At 37.1% G+C, this 19,481-nt stretch overlaps 2 long non-coding RNA genes across 2 annotated transcripts; one reads left to right on the top strand and one right to left on the bottom strand.

Moving 5' to 3' along the window:
• Positions 1–924: 924 nt before the first annotated feature.
• LOC126810740 (uncharacterized) lies at positions 925–18,238 on the bottom strand. Its single transcript, XR_007675285.2, has 3 exons — positions 17,867–18,238; positions 15,430–15,579; positions 925–1,860 (listed from the first exon to the last, which is right to left on the bottom strand). It is a non-coding gene; the product is annotated as an uncharacterized LOC126810740 (long non-coding RNA).
• LOC130010724 (uncharacterized) lies at positions 5,444–13,885 on the top strand. The gene is made up of 2 exons (XR_008786013.1): positions 5,444–7,497; positions 8,239–13,885. It is a non-coding gene; the product is annotated as an uncharacterized LOC130010724 (long non-coding RNA).
• Positions 18,239–19,481: the final 1,243 nt, after the last annotated feature.

Here is a 19,481-nt window from a genome sequence, read left to right on the forward strand (position 1 = left end):
TATTAAAGATTCTTATATGGCGCTAAACTCCAGAAGAATTATATGTGTCTACTCAAAGAGCTCACAAAATAAGTTGGTCTGTCAGAACTGTCAAACAGGTCTTTAAACGTGATTTAAATGTTGTTAGTGACGCGGTATATTTGAGAGATACAGGTAATGAATTCCACTTATGATTTCAGTTTACATGTAGGCACAACTAAGTTTTTGAAGCCTATGTAAGTGTTCACTTGAGACGACGCAGTATAATGTTACAGTAGTCTAATCGTGATAAAATTAGCGAACGAGGAGTGTAGCTGTACGAATATTACTAATTTTCTTGATATGATAGTAACATGTTTTAGTAAGTTGACTAATCATGCTGTTGTTAAGAGACATCCATGATTTTATATTTGAGATGCATGTTTCAATGTTCTTAAGAAGATTGTTGGATTAATTTATTACGGAAAAAACTATCAAGTAACTGGGTATCATCGGCATACATATGATGGAAAATACTAAAGTTTGTTATGATCTCTCCAAGTTGACTAGTATAGAGCGTAAATAAGATGGGACCCAAAACGGATCCTTGAGGGACACCACATTGTAGGATCACTTATGTTGAATAACGGTTTTTCACAATTATTGTTGATTGAGAGATATGATGAAAACCACTTCAGCACAATATCATCTAGTCCAAATTCGTCATGAAGACGGTTTATCAATACAACTGGACCAAACGTGTCAAACGCTGCGGAAAGATCAAGTAAACCAATAAGACAACATTGCCATTATCTACATTGATGTTAATTTCATTCAAAACATAATTTAATACCAAAAATATCTGACATCTTCCGATTTATATGTCTCAATGAACAACCTTCCATACACTCAAAACTGTACCCCAAAGCGCCTCCCGATATTCGCTATGGAAAAATAAAAGAGACATTTAGACATTTATAAATACATTATCACATCAAATATATACAAATTAAATACAAATAAACTTCATAATACCAACAATAGGAGCAATACATGGATGACAAAGCACGGTTTACATTAACATTTGAACTACAATACATGAGGTAGCAATATCAATATTCCTGACAAAAAATAACAATATCTAAAAAACATCACTTTAAAACATATAAACACCTAACGGTATATTTCACCAGCGATATAATTCCCTCCTTGTTAAAGGAATGTTTGTTTCTGGTGTATTCCACAAACCAAATAAAAAGAGGTAAGTGGTAAAATTTTAAAAGTTCAGTCCAGGGGCTAGTTCTTCAGTTCATTTATAGAACGTATATATTAGAGGCATGGACACGTTCCCGCCCCCTCCCTCCGCCTACGATTTCGGTTTCCAGTAATAACTGATCCCTGTTCTGAAAAATGAATCTGTCTGAAAACACTAACCAGTTATGGTTGTAACCCGTTGTGATACTGAATACACACTGTAATTCAAATAAACACCTTAAAATCCACATTTCTTCCCTGAGAATCTATCAGCATGAGACAACACTTCCTCTATACTTCAACAATATAATATGTACTACCCCTTTACAAATCGCCACGATATATATCGTTTATCGCTAGCATATACAATTCTTCTGTTTCTTTGCCACCGTGTTGTCATTTCCTTTTCTTTTTTACCCACATAGCAACACTTATGAAATTCACCGGGTCGCCTCTCAAAACATTTGTTGAACACAGTCACTTTTATATCGGTCCCATGTTTTTTTAGATGCGCCTTTAACCTTTGCCCATACCTATTCTTTTCACCCACAGGGACTGCTGCTAGTCTATTGTAATGTAATTCTGCATTGCAATGAATTCCATTTTTCCCAAACGCATAACCAATAGAACAGCATGACATGTGTGTAGCTGAAAAAGATAAAAATTGTGAGTATACTAAATACAATCTAAACCATAAGAACGAATGGCCGTTCTCGTAAATATGTCGATTATAGACATTGCGGTATTAAGGGGACGTTTTCTCTGTCACAAAAATGAAACAAACTATTTTCATGCCAACAAGTTTATTACTAAACTCTATGGTGTATTATGAATGATTAACCCACAGCATCTGAAACCATTTCACATTTATTTTAAAGGTCAATATAGCCGCAGCCCAGTTAACATTGATGGTTAGATTTACGTAAAGTTTACGTCATTATGGTTAGATTTTGGTTAGCGTCCAATAATGGTAAAATTCTTTGGTTAAATTTACGTTACTTTTACGTCATAATGGTTATGGTTACTTTTACGTCAGAAAATGACGTAAATGTAACGTAAACTTTATGACGGATTACTAACCAATTTTTTTCGCTTTAAATACTTCTTGATTAAATAAAATTACAAGTGTGTGCACATTCTAACAATTGATAAATAGTTGGAATTCAGACATAATAATTATATATGTATTATTGGTTATAATTCTAACGTTATTCTAACGTAAATTTTACATCAGGTTTCTAACCGTTAGTTTATGGTAAGTTTTCTGACGTAAATCTAACGTTAGTTTTCTAACGTTAATATAACGTTAGTTTTCTAACGTTAATATAACGTTACTTTTATGTCATAATTTTAACCGTTAATTTAACGTTAGTTTTCTAACGTAAATCTAACGTTAGTTTTCTAACGTAAATCTAACGTTAATTTTATAACATAAATCTAATGTTAGTTTTCTAACATAAACCTGATATTAGTTGTATAAAGTAAAACAAATGTCAGTTTAATTTCATGATACTAACAATTAAATTACTGTCATTTTTTATCCTTAGTTTTCTTACGTAAACAAATGTCAGTTTAATAACATGAGCACCATTTGTAATGAAGCGACTCGATGAAGAAGGCTAACCATATCCCACAGGAGAATACTGGTGTGGACTAGAATAAGCAGACGCCAAAGACTGTCATTCAATTTGGGCTTTTTGCATATTTTGTCGAACATAATTGATTAAAATATACAGTAAAACCAGATAAGACTGAACTTTATTCAGTTTATATACATTCATGTTATATTATTATATGCCTTGCTACCCATTTTTGTCCATTTCCAGGTGCCCAACAATAGAAATGAAATGGGGTTTAACGTCCTACTGTTCTGCTCCGAACTGGGCTAATGAAGACGGGCATGTGCCATACAGTGTCCTATGAGGGACATTTTGCCCGTACAGCGGCACTACGACCTACTCTTATATCGAATTCCAACTGTCAAGGGATCTTTTACGTGCACACTAATGTGTCAACAGGACCTCAGTTTTTCATCGGATCCGAACAACTAGACAGGTGTCCTTATCAGGCCCTACGTCACGCATCACTTTCTCGGCCAATGCAGGGATCGAACCTTTTAACTCCTTTAAGAATTTCAGCCTGTAAGCGACACATAAAGAAAAAAAGGAATGAATGAATGACCTACTCTCATTTCGAATTCCAGCTGTCAAGGTTTCGTTTACATGCACATGCAACATGAGCACAAGATCTTGATTTTTTGTCCTATTTGAAGGACTAGACACTGTCCTACATTACAAACAAGGGGAAAATTCTATACCAGGATCGGACCCCTCGTTAGTTAGCCAGTGTGTTAACTTGAAAGTTAACCATTAGCCATTCAACCACGCCAGTGTGCTACAAGGGAGTTTTATCCGGACAGCTGTGCTAAGGCCTACTCATATATTGAGTTCCAACTGTCAGGGGATCTTTAACGTGCATGCCGATGTGTACATGGGACCTCAGTTTTTCGTCCCATCCGAAAGACTAGAAACCTGTGCAGTGCACAAACACATTCTCCTTATTATTCCTGTCTGTGACTACAGTAACTTGATATTGTACACATTGGAGTGCACGTAAACGATCCCTTGGTAGTTGGAATTCGATATAAGAGTATTCTGTTGTGCCGCTGCCCGGGCAAAATTTCGCTCATAGCACACTGTATGGTGTAGGCCCATCTTCATTAGCCCGGATTAGGAGCAGAACAGTAGGATGTTAAACCCCATTTCATTTCATTTTGTGTACATGGGACCTCAGATTTTCGTCCCATCCGAACGACTAGACAGCTGTCCTTGTCAGGCCCTCTGTCCTGCAACACTGCCAAGCAGAAACCACATCGGAAAATCCTGATGAACACTAGCCAGTCAGTGGCTCCGGGGTCATAAATGTAGTGCCACAAAAAAAAAATTTGCAGTTCACAAACACATTCTCCTTACTATTTGAGTCTGTGACTACAGCAACTTGAAAGTAGTCCAATTAATAGCCTTTTTTATGTGGTTTTGCAATCGAAATCAAACCTGAGAGGGAAAACAAATAATGATAATACATGAAAAAGTGTGGCACCATCCAAAGGGAGAGTGAGAATGAAATGGGGTTTAACATTCACTCGACACAAACTAGGTTATTTCAGGACTAACCGTAGGGGTCTTTAGCAGTGGGAGGAAACCGGAGCACCCAGAGAAAATCCACGGGGTTGGACAGACGTCCCTACTCCTTGTCATATTCAACCCGGGAATGGAACCCATGCCAGTTGACTCAATGACATACCTTATGATACAACACGCATGCGCTAAATCGATGGACACACTAGCCGAATCGTTCGGCTGAATGGGTGGACACACTAGCTGAATGCTTCGCCCGATTCAACCTGTCGGTTGCATCACCTTTCACGTCACATGATTAAACATGGCGGCGTTCTGTGTCTTTAATCTATCATGTGACTTCTCGATATGAGTGGTGATTGGCTAATGAATTCTATATTCGGCCGAATGCTTCGGCGAAGCGAACACACCAGGCGAATATAATTGATTCGGGCGAATTATTCGGCCGAATGACAGTGGACACCGAATCATTCGGCTAGTGTGTCCACCGCCTAACCATTTGTCCATCCGACCCTCCGCCAGTGCGTTACCAGGGAGTTTTGTCTGGACAGGAGTGCTAAGGCCTACTCTTATATTGAATTCCAACTGCAAGGGGATCTTTAAGTGCATGCCAATGTGTACATGGGACCTCAGAGAGAATGAAATGGCATTTATCATCAACTCGACACAAACTAGGTCATTTCTGGACTAACATATATAGTTTAATTTTATTTCAATAATTCGCGTGCCCGTAGGGGTCTTTAGCAGTGGGAGGAAACTGGAGGACCCAGAGAAACCCATGAAGTTTGACAGGCGACCTTACTCCTTGTCATGTACAACCAGGAAATCGAAACCACGCCAGTTGACTCAATCATACCTTATGATACAACGCGCACACGCTAACCATTTGGCCATCCAACCTCGCGCCAGTGTGCTACAAGGGAGTTTTGTTTGGACAGCAGTGCTCAGGCCTACTCTTATATTGAATTCCAACTGCCAGGGGATCTTTTATGTACATGCCAATGTGTACATAAGACCTCAGTTTTTCGTCCCATCCAAACGACTAGACAGCTGTCCTTGTCAAGCCCTCCGTCCTGCACCACTGACAAGCTTTCTCAGGCAACACTGTGAGCGAACCTGTGACCTCCAAGCAAGCCAGCCAGTGTCTTATTCACTTAGCCACTGTGGCAAAGGGGTCATAAATATAATTCCACAAAAAAACCTGTGCAGTTCACAAACACATTCTCCTTACTATTCGAGTCTCTGTGACTACAACAACTACTCGAAAGTAGTGCGAACTGTAAATTTTATTTTGTTAAACCATCGTAAGAAAAGAAACATATTGAATATGCTTGTCAATATTCTTTCTCTGTCAGAGCAGCTAAAAGGTGAAATTGTCTTCCAAAAACTCTTTGTGAGTCCTCTTCCATCCAAAACTTAAAAAAAAATTATTTCAAAAATGGTGTTGAGAGAGAGAGAGAAATGGGGTTTAACAAGAGAGAGAGAGACAGAGAGAGAGAGAGAAATGGGGTTTAACGTCCACTTGACACAAACTAGGTCATTCGGGACTAACATATAGTTTAATTTTATTTCAATAATTTGCTTGCGCGTAGGGGTCTTTGGCAGTGGGAGGACCCGGAGAAAACCCATGAGGTTGGACAGGCGACCCTACTCCTTGTCACGTATAACCGGGGATTCGAAACCACGCCAGTTGACTAAATGACAGGTCGTCACCATTCGGCCATCCAACCCCCCAAAAATGGTGTTGAAATGGGTGTTTTTGTGAATGCGCTTAGAAATACTCATGTGTAATGAAGTGCTATAATTGAACCATAATAATAATATAGTAGGCCTAGTGGACTCCTCCGTCTCATTTTGGTTGAATGTTTGGAAATTTGATGGCTAATTAGATTTAGGACACTCTGGCATATTTTCTAGGCTTGGCTTCATGTGGCCTGTTTTCCATGCATACAAGAATTAACCAATTAGAAGTTAAACAAAATAAAATCTGCTCCAAAATATTACAATACTTTTTTTTATTTCATTGCCCAAAACACCTTTACAGCCTGAATGTTAATTTTGGGGCAGCGTTTAACTGCATGGGTGGTAATTGAATTTATTAAATTGACTAACTTTTGCACAATAAGTAAATATAAATTATCTTAATACCCCAACTCAGACAAGTTAGTGGCCTTTCAAACCAATTTAAATTCGGTCAAAATTTGTAGAAATTTAGATATTATTTTATTGCATGTGTGTACAATTTGTTATGTGTCTAAGCTCTGTTACCACAAAAAATATATTTAATTTAGTCCTTATAGTAGATTCTATCACACGTTTGAAAGTTGTCCAACGGTCGAATAAATATGTTGTAGTTTGACCTAGATAAATATAAGACTGGGAAAATAAATATAAAAAAAATTCCGACATCTTAAAAGTAGATACCTATATTCGCAATGGAAATATTATTTTAAAAATCGGGATTATTTAATTTGATACAACTGAATAAAATGGCTCTAGTCGATCTATTTAAAAAAAACATCAACCAAATATACGAGTTGGGCAACTGCCAGTGCAGTACTGCATCCGTCGTGATCCGAATAAAGCTGTACGTATGTATATTATATCATGTGCATGCTTAAAAAAAGGCCTCTGAATCATATAATAATTTCTTCAATTTTACTATTCATAAGCCTAAAATATTACGTAGTTATAGACTATATATAAAATATTGAAGTGCGTAGGCCTACAGTTGATAGTCGCATAGACTCCGTTATCTACGTATATGATATATGCCGCCATTTTGGGTCAAGGTCAAGATAAATTACAGTCAATACAAATGAATAACTACATCGATAGATTATTAAATGTAATTTCTATTAACTGATTTCAATGTTAGGTGGTCTATGTTTGTTGTCTTTTTCAGTATATTGTCCACATTGATTAAACTATCATTATTAAAATCATTTTGATTCTTCTATATTTGCACGTACTTTTTTACAACTCTGAACCCGGAAGCGAGGTATTCTGGGAAGGGTATTTTAAAGATGGCGGGCGTTTTGGAATTTATTCGTGGAGTGCATGAGAAATGTTCAATATACAGCTACTTGGATTACACAAACAGAGAAAGATAGATTATACCAGTTAAATTGAGAGGTTTTATTTGAAAGTAAGTTTTTTCTTATATCCCCGACTGCTGATATACACGTATACTGAGACTACAAATTCAGCGATATGAAAAGAACTTACAATACAATGTAATAGTAGTAAAAATACTAATAAATACTATTCACACAGATGTAAAATTATTTCTGTCCTTATTTTTCTAATTTTTCACCGTAATTCTTACTTCTGTAAGACGCCAGGTTACGAAACAGTTTGCTTTTGTGAAAAAAAAAAAATTACTATCAGGTTATTACTGTACACATTTTCATTTTTACTTAATTAATAATTACTTAGACCTTTTGGACTAAAAAAAAATATGTCCTCACTACTCAACGCTGCAGGCTTTGGCACATGACATTTTTACTTTCATAGCATTGGCAACACTTTAATCTCAATCTTCTCTGATTCTAAATAGCAGAAATATAGCAAATTCTTCTGTAACACTGTAATCAACCAGAACGTAATTCCAAACTTGACGTCTCCCCCTTGGACCCCGGCTGCTATTGCTTTTCATCAAAAATCTACCTGCTGTGCATAACTAAAGTTGACTTTTGAGCGCACGACAGAGAGTCTGGAGAGGGCCAACGCCAGTCTCTGCAGGCTGGGGCCAATGTACAGTCTTTCGAATGGGACAAAAAACCAAGGTATTTTGTACACATTGAATGATAATTTAAACCTAATTTCATTTTGATTTTGGAGTATAAAAGTTGCTTTAATTGAATTTATTTTTGTTTTTTTTTTACAGACCCTATATTTGAGCACCATTCATGGCAGTCATGTCGAGGAAGTTATAAAAAGGCTGATAAGGGCTTTGTATATGGAAGCTAGATGACATTACTACTTATCATACACAACTATTTGTCACATACCGACTTGGGATTGAAACCAAGCGACTGAACTCAATAACACTCCTCAATAACACTCGTCTATGAAACCACCCAGATGGCAAAGAAATAAAGACTTTTTAATTATGTACCGAACTCATATACATGTGTATGTATCTATGGTAGCACAAAATTCACCAGAATGTAGGCCAAAGCTTTACTTTACAAGCAGTAGGCTTAAAATATTTTCCGTCTGATCTTGTAAGAGTCAATTGTTTATGAATAGTTTGCCTCAAGCAGATATCCTGTCACTGTGTCACAGTATCATATAACCGCTCTTTGGCTTGAACTGAGTTGTATCAGTGAGTTGAAAATCTACTGCAGCCAGTATATTAGACTCAAAATTCTAACGAGCTTTCGTCTAACTTCTAACTTCTGTTCATGTATTTTTTAACTTCTATTCATGTAATTTCTAACTTCTATTCATGTATTTTGTTAAATTAAGACAATGTATAATCCAACTTCTTTATTTGTTCAGTGTAAATTTTAATTCTATTCCATCTTATTTCTATTATTTAGACGAAAAACGTCTTCTTAATTTTTACACTTCTGCCTAGCAACCATCATTATGAAGTCATTTGGTGTCGCCACCGCGTGCTCATTTTTGGTGATTGCGCACCTGGTCGGGACCATTGTGTTGATATAAACGACACATTCTTGATAAAGACGAGAGTGTCCTCGTCGAAACGTTGCTTTATATTAAACTCAGTAAGAGTTATCTATAAAATTGTACCCTGTGTTAATGTAGACCAACAGTATATAAATATGAATTGGCTCAACTTGTCTTAAAAAAAATGAACAAATGCTGTTTAGCTTGTATTTGAAATAGAAAATGAAATATAATGGGGTTTAACATCCTACTATTCTACTCCGAACTTGGCTAATACGCCATACAGTGTGCTACGAAGGAAACTTTGCCCGGACAGCGGCACTACGGAACGATTAGACAGCTGTACTTGTTAGGCCCTCCATCCTGCATCACTGACAAGGAGGAACCATGCCGGAAAATCTGGATGAACTTTCTTGACCAATGCAGGGATCGAACACCCTACCGCTAGGCTAGTGAGCCAGCGTCTTACCGACCGTATTTGAAATCGTATTTGCAAACCATACACATGTACATAGATATCACGTTCAATGTTGTTTGTGGGGTTGGACGGCCGAAAGGTTAGCACGTGCGCGCTGTACCATAAGGTATGTCATTGAGTCAACTGGTGTGGTTTCGATTCCCCGGTTGTACGTGACAAGGAATAGGGTCGCCTTTCCAACCTAGTGGGTTTTCTCCGGGTCCTCCGGTTTCCTCCCATTGCTAAACACCCCTACGCGCAAGCGAATTATTGAAATAAAATTGAACCATGTTAATACCGAACCTACATGTAGTTTGTGTTGAGTGGACGTTTAACCCCATCAGACTCTCTCTCTCTCGCTCTCTCTCTCGAAGTTGTTTTCAATTTTAGCACTCCACCAAACCATTCAACTGGACTAAGAGCGAGTCATTTGTATCAACAGAATGGTCCCGATCAGGTGCTCAATCGCCAAATTGAGCGAACGGTGGCGACACCAAACGACGTCATAATGATGGTTGCTAGGTAGAAATCAAAATTCTAAATTTGTTTACCATTCATGCTTAACATGTAAAGTGACTAGACATTTTTCGCCTTAATAATAGAAATAAGATGAAACAATTAAAATTTACACTGAACAAAAAAAGAAGTTGAATTATACATTGTCTTAATTTAGAAATTACATGAATGGAAGTTAGAAATTACAAGAGTAGAAGTAAGAAATTAGACGATAGCATGTTAGAATTTTGAATCTAATATACCACCATAGTATACGGGGAAACTTTTTAAACCCTTACAAATTCTTCAAATTTTTGTGATAGATCAATAATAGCAAAAATCTGTGTTAAAATTATATTTGTAATGTGTTTAACAAATTCTATCACACATGTAATATTGGTGTAATTTAGTATATACCTTATTTCAATACTGGGGTATTATATCGTTGCCCTGACTGTTTGTTTGTCCAAATTAGTTTGTGATTGTGAAGGTGACAGTTTTTTATACGCTAACATTTTCATGTAGACGTATATTTTTGTAGCCCCTGTCCGTCCGAACGTCCATCGGTCCGTCCACAATTGTTTGTGGGACCGTAACTTCATGGATTATGGCCCCTGATTGTACTGAAAGTCATGTTTTTAGCTTGTGGACCCTATAGAGGTCAAAATTTTTATATGCCCACATTTTCATGTGGACGTATATTGTGGTAGCCCCGGTCCGTCCGGACGTCTGTACACAATTGTTTGTGGACACTCTACAGGTCACAATTCTTATCCGATTTTGACGAAACTTGAAATATAGGTTTATCTCCAAAAGATCTTGGTTGCTTTCGATATTGGCATGTATCTGACCGTAACTTCTTGGATTATGGTCCCTGATTGTACGAAAAATCAAGTTTTTAGCTTGTGGACCCTATAGAGGTCACAATTTTTATACGCCCACATTTTCATGTGGACGTATATTGTCGTAGCCCTTGTCCGTCTGGACGTCCATCCGTTTTTAGCTTGTGGTCCCTATAGAGGTCACAATTTTTATTCGATTTATAAAAAAAAAACAATGGGAATATATAACCATTACACACTAAGATCTTGGTTCCTTTTCATAATCGCGCATATCCGAACGTAACTTCCTCGATTATGGCTCCTGATTGTTCGAAAAATCGCATAATCAAGGTTGAATTCGAATTAAGGGAAAATCAAAATGAAACTGCCTGACAAAATGTGTAAAAGTATGCAATATGAAGGCATTGGATACTCAAGATTTTAACTGGCCTGCAATTTAAAAATTTAATTAAAAAATGGGAAAGTGAGGCCAAGTCTCGAATATACCTGTGCCCTCATTACCACAATGCACACATCATGTCGAAACTAGAAACTGTGATAACTTGGCTTAGAATGAAGTAATTTGAATGAAATTTTCATTTTACATGTATATTATTTATTTTTGAACAATCATAGCAAGAATGGTCAGCTCTTTATCTAAATCTTTATCTAAAGACGAGCATATGCCATACAGTGTACTATGAGGGAAATTTTGCCTGGGCAGCGGGGCTACGGCCTACTCTTATATCGAATTCCAACTGCCAAGGGATCTTTTATGTGCATGCCAATGTCTACACGGGACCTCGGTTTTTCGTCCCATAACGACTAGACTGCTGTCCGTCTGTCAGTTCCTCCGTCCTGCATCACTGACAAGGGAAACCACGCCGGAAAATCAGGATGAACTTTCTCGGCCAATACAGGGATCGAACACCCGATCTCCAGGCTAGCGAGCCAGCGTCTTACCCACTTAGCCACTTGATCCCCCCCTTTGGTGAAAGAGAGAGAGAGAGAAATGGGGTTTACCGTCCACTCGACACAAACTAGGTCATTTCGGGACTAACATATGGTTTAATTTTTTATTTACATAATTCGCTTGCGCGTAGGGGTCTTTAGCAGTGGGAGGAAACCGAAGGACCCGGAGAAAACCCACGAGGTTGGACAGGCGACCCTACTCCTTGCCACGTACAACCGGGGTTTCGAAACCACGCCATTCGACTCAATGACAGACTTTATGATACAGCGCTCGCACGCTAACCATTAAGCCATCCACCCCCCCACCCCCCCCCCTTTGTTGAAAGAAAACAGAGCTGTGGCTAGTGAAATGAAAGTTTAACGTCCTACTGTTTTGCTCTGAACTGGGCTAATGAAGATGGGCATACGCCATACAGTGTGCTATGTGGGAAATTTTGCCCGGACAGTGGCACTACGGCCTTCTCTTATATCGAATTCTAACTTCAAGGGCTCTTGTACGTGCACGCCAATGTGTACATGGGACCTCATTTTTTTGTCCCATTTTAATGACTAGACAGCTGTCTTGTCTAGCCCTCTGTCCTGCATCACTGACAAGGGAGAACCACGCCCGAAAATCTGGAGCAACTTTCTCGGCCAATGCAGGGATCGAACACCCGACCTCCAGACTAGATAGCCAGTGTCTTACCGACTCAACCAACGTGATCCCCGTTGTGGCTACAATTCCTGGATTTGAAGGTCAGGTATGATATGAAACGAATATTTTGAACCGGTTCACCAATGCAACCAATCCGTGACGGGTTAACTGATAGAGGGTTACATCCTTGATATAAATATACTTGTCGCGGGTTTTAAAAATAGAAATATATATATAAAGGTAGCTCAAAATTCATCTCTACATGTACAGAGGCCAAGGGGGGATCATGTGGCTAAGTGGGTAAGACGCTGACTCGCTAGCCTTGAGGTCGGGTGTTCGATCCCTGCATTGGCCGAGAAAGTTCATCCTGATTTTCCGGTGTGGTTTCCCATTGTCAGTGATGCAGGACGGAGGGCCTGACGAAGACAGCTGTCTAGTCGTTTGGATGGGACAAAAAAAAAACAAGGTCCAGTGTACACATTGGCGTGCACATAAAAGATCCCCTGGCAGTTGGAATTCGATACAAGAGTAGGCCATAGCGCTGCTGCCCGGGCAAAATTATCTCATAGCACACTGTATGGCGTAACCTTTTGCGTCTCTTCAAAATATTTCAAATCTTTTGTCATGGATCAACCATTGCAAATATCCGTGTTACAATTATATTTGAAATGTGTTAAACCAATTCTGCAACACATGTAATATTGGTGTAGTATATATCTTTGTTTATACACCCACATATCAATTTTGGCCCTGTTTGTCCGTACACTGGGTGTGAAATGTGAATCATTCCGATTGTGAGAGGACAAGCATTATCAATATACAGCTTTTCAGGACTTTGCTTTCCTTGGTTAATTCTCCCTAGTCTAGTCGTTTGGATGGTACGAATGATCGAGGTCCTGTGCACACATTGGTGTGCACGTGAAAGATCCCTTGGCAGTTTGAATTCGATATAAGAGTAGGCTTTAGCGCCGCTGTCTGGATAAAATTCCATAATAGGACACTGAATAGCATATTTCCATGTCATTAGCCCTGTCGGAATAGGACATTAAACCCATTTCATTTCACTCATTCCAAAGTTAACTTCTATTCCATCAATACCTTGAGCAAATAAGATAGAGGCTATAGGTTTTGGCCCAATTTGGTCAATATCCCAGTTTTTTCTTTCTTATATGCATATCAACACTTTCATAGCGCTAATGTAGACCTTTTTCTTGAACATTTTCCCGTGTCAGTGATGCCGGACAGAGGACCTGACATGGATGGCTGACTAGTCATACGGAAGGGACAAAAAAACCAAGGTACAGTGTAAACTCAAGTGTGTGTGTGTGTGAAAGATCCCTTGGCAGTTGGAATTTTATATAAGAGTACGCCATAGCTCTGCACACTGTGTGGCATATGCCCGTCTTCATTTCTCAAACAGCTGTGGATAAAAACTGTTAATATTTAAATGTGTATTTTGTATTTTATAACATTATATTTTTGTCTTTTAAATAAAGTATATGTATACATACTTGTAGTATATTTTGTCATATAATTCTGCTAGATTTTTAACTTTTCTGTGCAATACATTTAGAATTCTGACTGGTTATGGGTAGATAGAGAGCAATGGGGTAAAACATCCAATAGACATAAACTGTCCTTTGGGACTAAGTGATTCAATTCAAGTTGAATAATTCATCCGCACCAGGAATCTTTAGTAGTAGGAGGACCCAGAGAAAACCCATGTTCAAGTTGGGTGTGGAAACAAACCACTTGACTCAATGACAGACCTTATGATCTAAAGCGCACACGTTGGACCACTCAATTTTTAGCCTCACCCACGGGTCAGGAAAATTTGATTATTGGTTGAATGTACTTCCCATTTACTGCCGCAAATAATGAATAATTTTGAAGGTTTTAATGCTCATCAAAATTTGACTTTAGAATTGCATCCGTAAATGATGTTAATTTAATGTTAGATTTACGGTATAATGATCGGTTAGATATCCATCATTTTGCTCATCCTTTTAACGACAATTTAACGTCAGGAAATGACGTTAATCTAGCGTAAAGTTTACGTCATTTTTACGTTATATTTACATCATTTTCTGACGTAAATCTAACGTAAAGTTTACGTCATTTTCTGACGTAAATCTAACGAAAATGACGTAAACTTTACGCAAATTTTACGTTAGATTTACGTCAGAAAATGACGTAAAGTTTACGTTAGATTTACGTCAGAAAATGACGTAAATATAACGTAAAAATGACGTAAAGTTTACGTTAGATTAACGTCATTTCCTGACGTAAAATTATCGTTAAAAAGATGAGCAAAATGATGGTAAACTGACTGACCATTTTTACGTAAATGTAACGTAAAATTAACATCATATTGTTATGTGGGAGAATGTAGCTGAACATTTCTACAAGTTCCATCAATACGTTTCCAACATATCGTTGGTGTTGCCCAGTCGTTCGGGTGAGACGAAAACCAAATCAACCCGTGTACACATTGGCTTGTACCTAATAGAACCCTTGACGGTTCGAATTCGACAAATAGTAGGCTGTGAGGTGAAAAATACTTAAAGGATTTAAAACGCTTTGATATAGGTCAAAACAAAGTATCAAATGTGGTTAATCTAATGGGTTATTTCAAATAGTGATGGAGCACGATATTGATTGTTGACTTCAAAATATAACTGCAGAACAGAAGGACGTTAAACCCCATTTCATTTCATTTCAAAATATAACTGATATTGTAAGTCCGGCGGAATGTTTATATCTATATATTATTTAGCTCTCTCATCCTTTTTTAGTCTTAGAAATTTAGGACGTGTCAAAAATGTTATACACCTTGGACGGAGGTTCCCTTGATCTTTGGACAAAACCATTAGGTAAATCCGGCACTGCACAGCATCATTTTTTAAAATTAATTCTCCAGTTTGTTACAATAAAGGTTTTGTCAAGGAATTTGTCGACGAACCGATGCAAAATATGGAGGCACCTATTGAAAAGGGGTTTAGTGAGAACGTAAATTGTTTATTTTATTAATTATAATAAAAATCAAGATGATGTACCATCTACCTGCTAAGGAATGTAATCCGTTTTGATCAGTTTCACTGCCACTGCCTTCGATTATCAGATCTTCATCATCAGTTACGTCCCTTGAAAAAGCGGGATTGGTCCCCTGGTGGTGCGTGTTTTGGGGGCGCCAATTCTTATTCAATCTGAAATCTAAATGTGAAAGTATTAGATATATGTTTTACATGTAAAGACTTTTCGCTAAGGTTACTGTAGAGTTGCTGGCAATAGCCATGTTCGGTACTAAAGAATCATTCGAATTTATGCTTAAATATACTAACCGAACATTTTATTTTGAATTCCTACCACACAAAATGAATGTGATTAATGTTTCATTTGCAAGAGACATGGACGGCACAAAGCGCTTTTAATACTTTTTGAAAGTCACACCTAACCCTTTGGATACGTTATTCGCTATATTGAAGACAATAATAAGATACCATATGGTTTATAAAGTCTGATCTATACCACGGAGCGTATGAAATGTTGTACGAGAGCATCTTCGTCTATATAGGTTACAAATAACCTTGATATTTACTCGATAAATACAGTTATGTTATGCCATCCAATCGTAGGCTCTAGTTTTGTGTCAACTAGTTCTGATTGGCTGATAACATCTATGTAATCTTAATCCGCGAGCACGTGGCTCCCATAAACCGATATGTAGTAGAGTGTGGAATTTTACGCACAAATACCGAGGTTTGCTGTGCTGGCACGCAAAGATATATTGAATGCCAACAAATAGTAATACATTATATCTGCTATTCCTATCTTGAATATGTCCAAACGCTGATGAGAAAGGTAAACATAAAAAATATGAAAACAGAAATGAAACGACAAATGTTGGAAGTGGATAGGCCAATGCAACTCGAAGTAGATCTCTTCAGACTTGCGACCTGAATTAATAACAACAAAGATTCCAGACTACATGAACTGTTCTACTTCTTGCCATCGTAACATATATAAGATCCTTATTCACACGGTCCTTACCAATTTAATGCAATTTCTTTTTTCGTGTCCACTAAAATGCAAAGTAATTAGAGAATTTAGGAAGGCAAGCATATTTCATTGTTTATAACTTATCGATTATACTTTTAGAAGCACTTTTATGAAACACATTAAGTGTGTTGGATATTACCAAACTAGTGACGAACCTTGACTTTGACTCCGCGGGGAAATACAAATGAGCTGGTTAACCAATTGCCTGTTAAACATCTGTCTTATAGCGTACTATGTTTTGAAGTGTACGAGAATAATTTCAAACAAAGATAATATTGGCTCTTCTATCGTTACGTAACAATTCTAAACATCGAATATGCTACTTATGTGAATCTACATATGCATTACATTGATAATAGCCTACGTCTTTGTTAATTTACAAAACATATAAATGTAAAAGATAATTTTGTGTGTGTGTGTGTGTGTGTGTGTGTGGTGTGTGTGTGTGGTTGTAGGGGTGGGGTATATAATAAAATTAAGTAGAATATGTATAGTACTTGTGACAGATCGTCTAGGTAAGTTTCTTCTTTTATTTAAAAAAAATAGCTTTGGTTTAATTACTTTAAATAATTTAGCGTGTTTGTATTCTGTTTCTTGAAAGTAGCAAAGATATATAAATAGTCTTCAATATGCATTTCGATTATGTGTAGCCACCAGAATTTGATGTTTGAATAGTTATGATCAACGGGCTTCTAAATTTAATAAAAGTCGAGATCGATAGGTTAAAAGGACTATTTTGATTTTGCTTCTTTATTATAGTACACTTTATGCAAGTGAAACACTGCCGGCAAACACATGTCATCTGTTACTTACATGCACTAAAGACAATGAAAACGTGCACACTGTCATGTTCCTACACAATCAGAAATAAATAAATAACTTGGGCGAACTATGGACTACCTATTTATAGTGTAAATTGTCACTGTATATATAATGAATCATATTCCCTTTTGGTGAATGTAACAGAATGCTTCAATAAGAAATGAATTTTCTCAATATTGCAAGTTTTGGTTTTTTTTAAATACAAAATTAAAAATAAAATTGAGTGTTAAGAAAAGCACATCCTGTCTAGTGAACGACACTAGCCGATACTTATAACTTACCCCACTTATCATTCTATATTTTTTCCGATCACAACGACCTATACAGATGATGAAACATTGTACATGGTTTCATGATCATCTAAATTCTTCGTAAGACAGTTTACCTGATGTTTTACGATACTGAGGAAAACGCGATATAGTGAGCTAAAACATCAACAGTTAATGTAAATTAAGCTTTTCATTAGGAAATAAGATGATAAATAAAGTCGTACAGAAAAAATCTAATTATTCAGTGTTTCACTAGTGGAATGAGATTTAATTTTTTTTTTTTAAAAAACAACAATTGTCTTCGGTAATTAATTGCAACAGGTGTATTAAACAAAGTGTCATATACTTACCTATAGATTTCCCTAGAACAATTCCAGGAAATGGACGACTTGCTGTAACTGTACCAAAAAGAAAGAGCAACATGCTCATATGCACGGACCACTTCACGTGCATAGCCATAGAAACTTCATGCGCATCGGATAGGGATGTTTAGAACATCCACACATGTGGTACCGTTAACGATCTCTGGAGGTAATCGCGTGTCATGATAAAAAGTGCACAATGAATACTAGAACTGCAGTCAGTTCGTGTGTATGTATAGTCTTATCTTTTAGACAGTTTTCACTGTAAGATATATCAGGGTGTAAATTACCCAAGCTAAATAACAGAGCTGTAAGAAGTGAGTCACATATTATGTTTGGACGAGACCCGAACATGGCACATAGGCTGGAGTAAACGTCAACCACCATCCAATAAGAAAGCCACATTGTTGATATTACATAAACCTTTACCAATCAGTTTGATTGTTTACAGTATTAACCAATAGATGTTCACAAAACACGTGCTTTTCTCTTCACCTTAATTCACTCTTGGGTAATTTCTATCTTTCTAGTGGCCAGTAACATCACTTTTTTTTACCGTGAAACTCAACTTCCCACGATCCATCGATCTGAAACAGTTTATTTAATATATTTGCTAAAAGACTACTTCCATTCGTTTCGATTACATATCAGCAGCCCACGCATTAACGAAATTTCATGTAAATAGTATGAACAATAAAATCTAATGACTTTTTCCTATAGAGATCAAATTTACTTCTTTCTGTCATCTTAGTAAACAGTTGCTCACGATTGTATAATTATTTAGCATTAAGAGAGTTTTTATCTTGATTCTAAATTACAAATTAACAGATCAATTTTATTTTCTGATTTCAAAGTTTCTTTCATGACTATAATCTTGATCTTTCGGAGAAGGTTTCGTCTACATCACGAAAGCCAAATGGGAATTTGATTGTATTGAATGTTTTGTTGGGACTTATCATTGGATTTGCATTGATATTACGTAGTTAACGTTCAGTGAACCATAAAACAAATTTAATTTCACTACGGAAGTTGTAATGTGGGCACGAATATTATTAATGTAACATAAATCGCTGATTTTTATTGATAATTAGTTGAAACCATTCCCAACTCTTTTATTGTTTTGTATCTCGTCGTAGACCCTATCGGCTCGTCTCGATTCCTTTTTGATTATAGGGAATCGTTGATTAGTACAGCAGCTAACTGCATTAAACAGGATAATTGTTCAAATGTGGTTACAAGTATCAAAATTGGCACAAATACTCCCTGGGCCGATTAGCCACCCGAAAATCCAGGATGGCGGCCCTTTTCAAGATGGTCGACTTTCAGGAAACGAAATATCATTTTTTGCGATACATTCACACTAAATTCTACTATTTTATTGTACAACTTTTGTACAATTCACATTTTGCATACAAGGCAGGGACCATAACCTAAGAAGTTGCGGTGCTATGCAGACCAAAATCAAACTGCCCAAGATCGTTTGATCCTCAACATATATGTTAAGTTTCATCTAAATCAGGCTAACAATTGAGGGCTCTAGATGGCCCACAGGCCGTGTACATAATTCACATTTTGCGTTAAAGGCAAGGGTCATAACCCAAGA

The sequence above is a fragment of the Patella vulgata genome, chromosome 2, assembly GCF_932274485.2.
Source record: "Patella vulgata chromosome 2, xgPatVulg1.2, whole genome shotgun sequence".
NCBI classification, from domain to species: Eukaryota; Metazoa; Mollusca; class Gastropoda; family Patellidae; genus Patella; species Patella vulgata.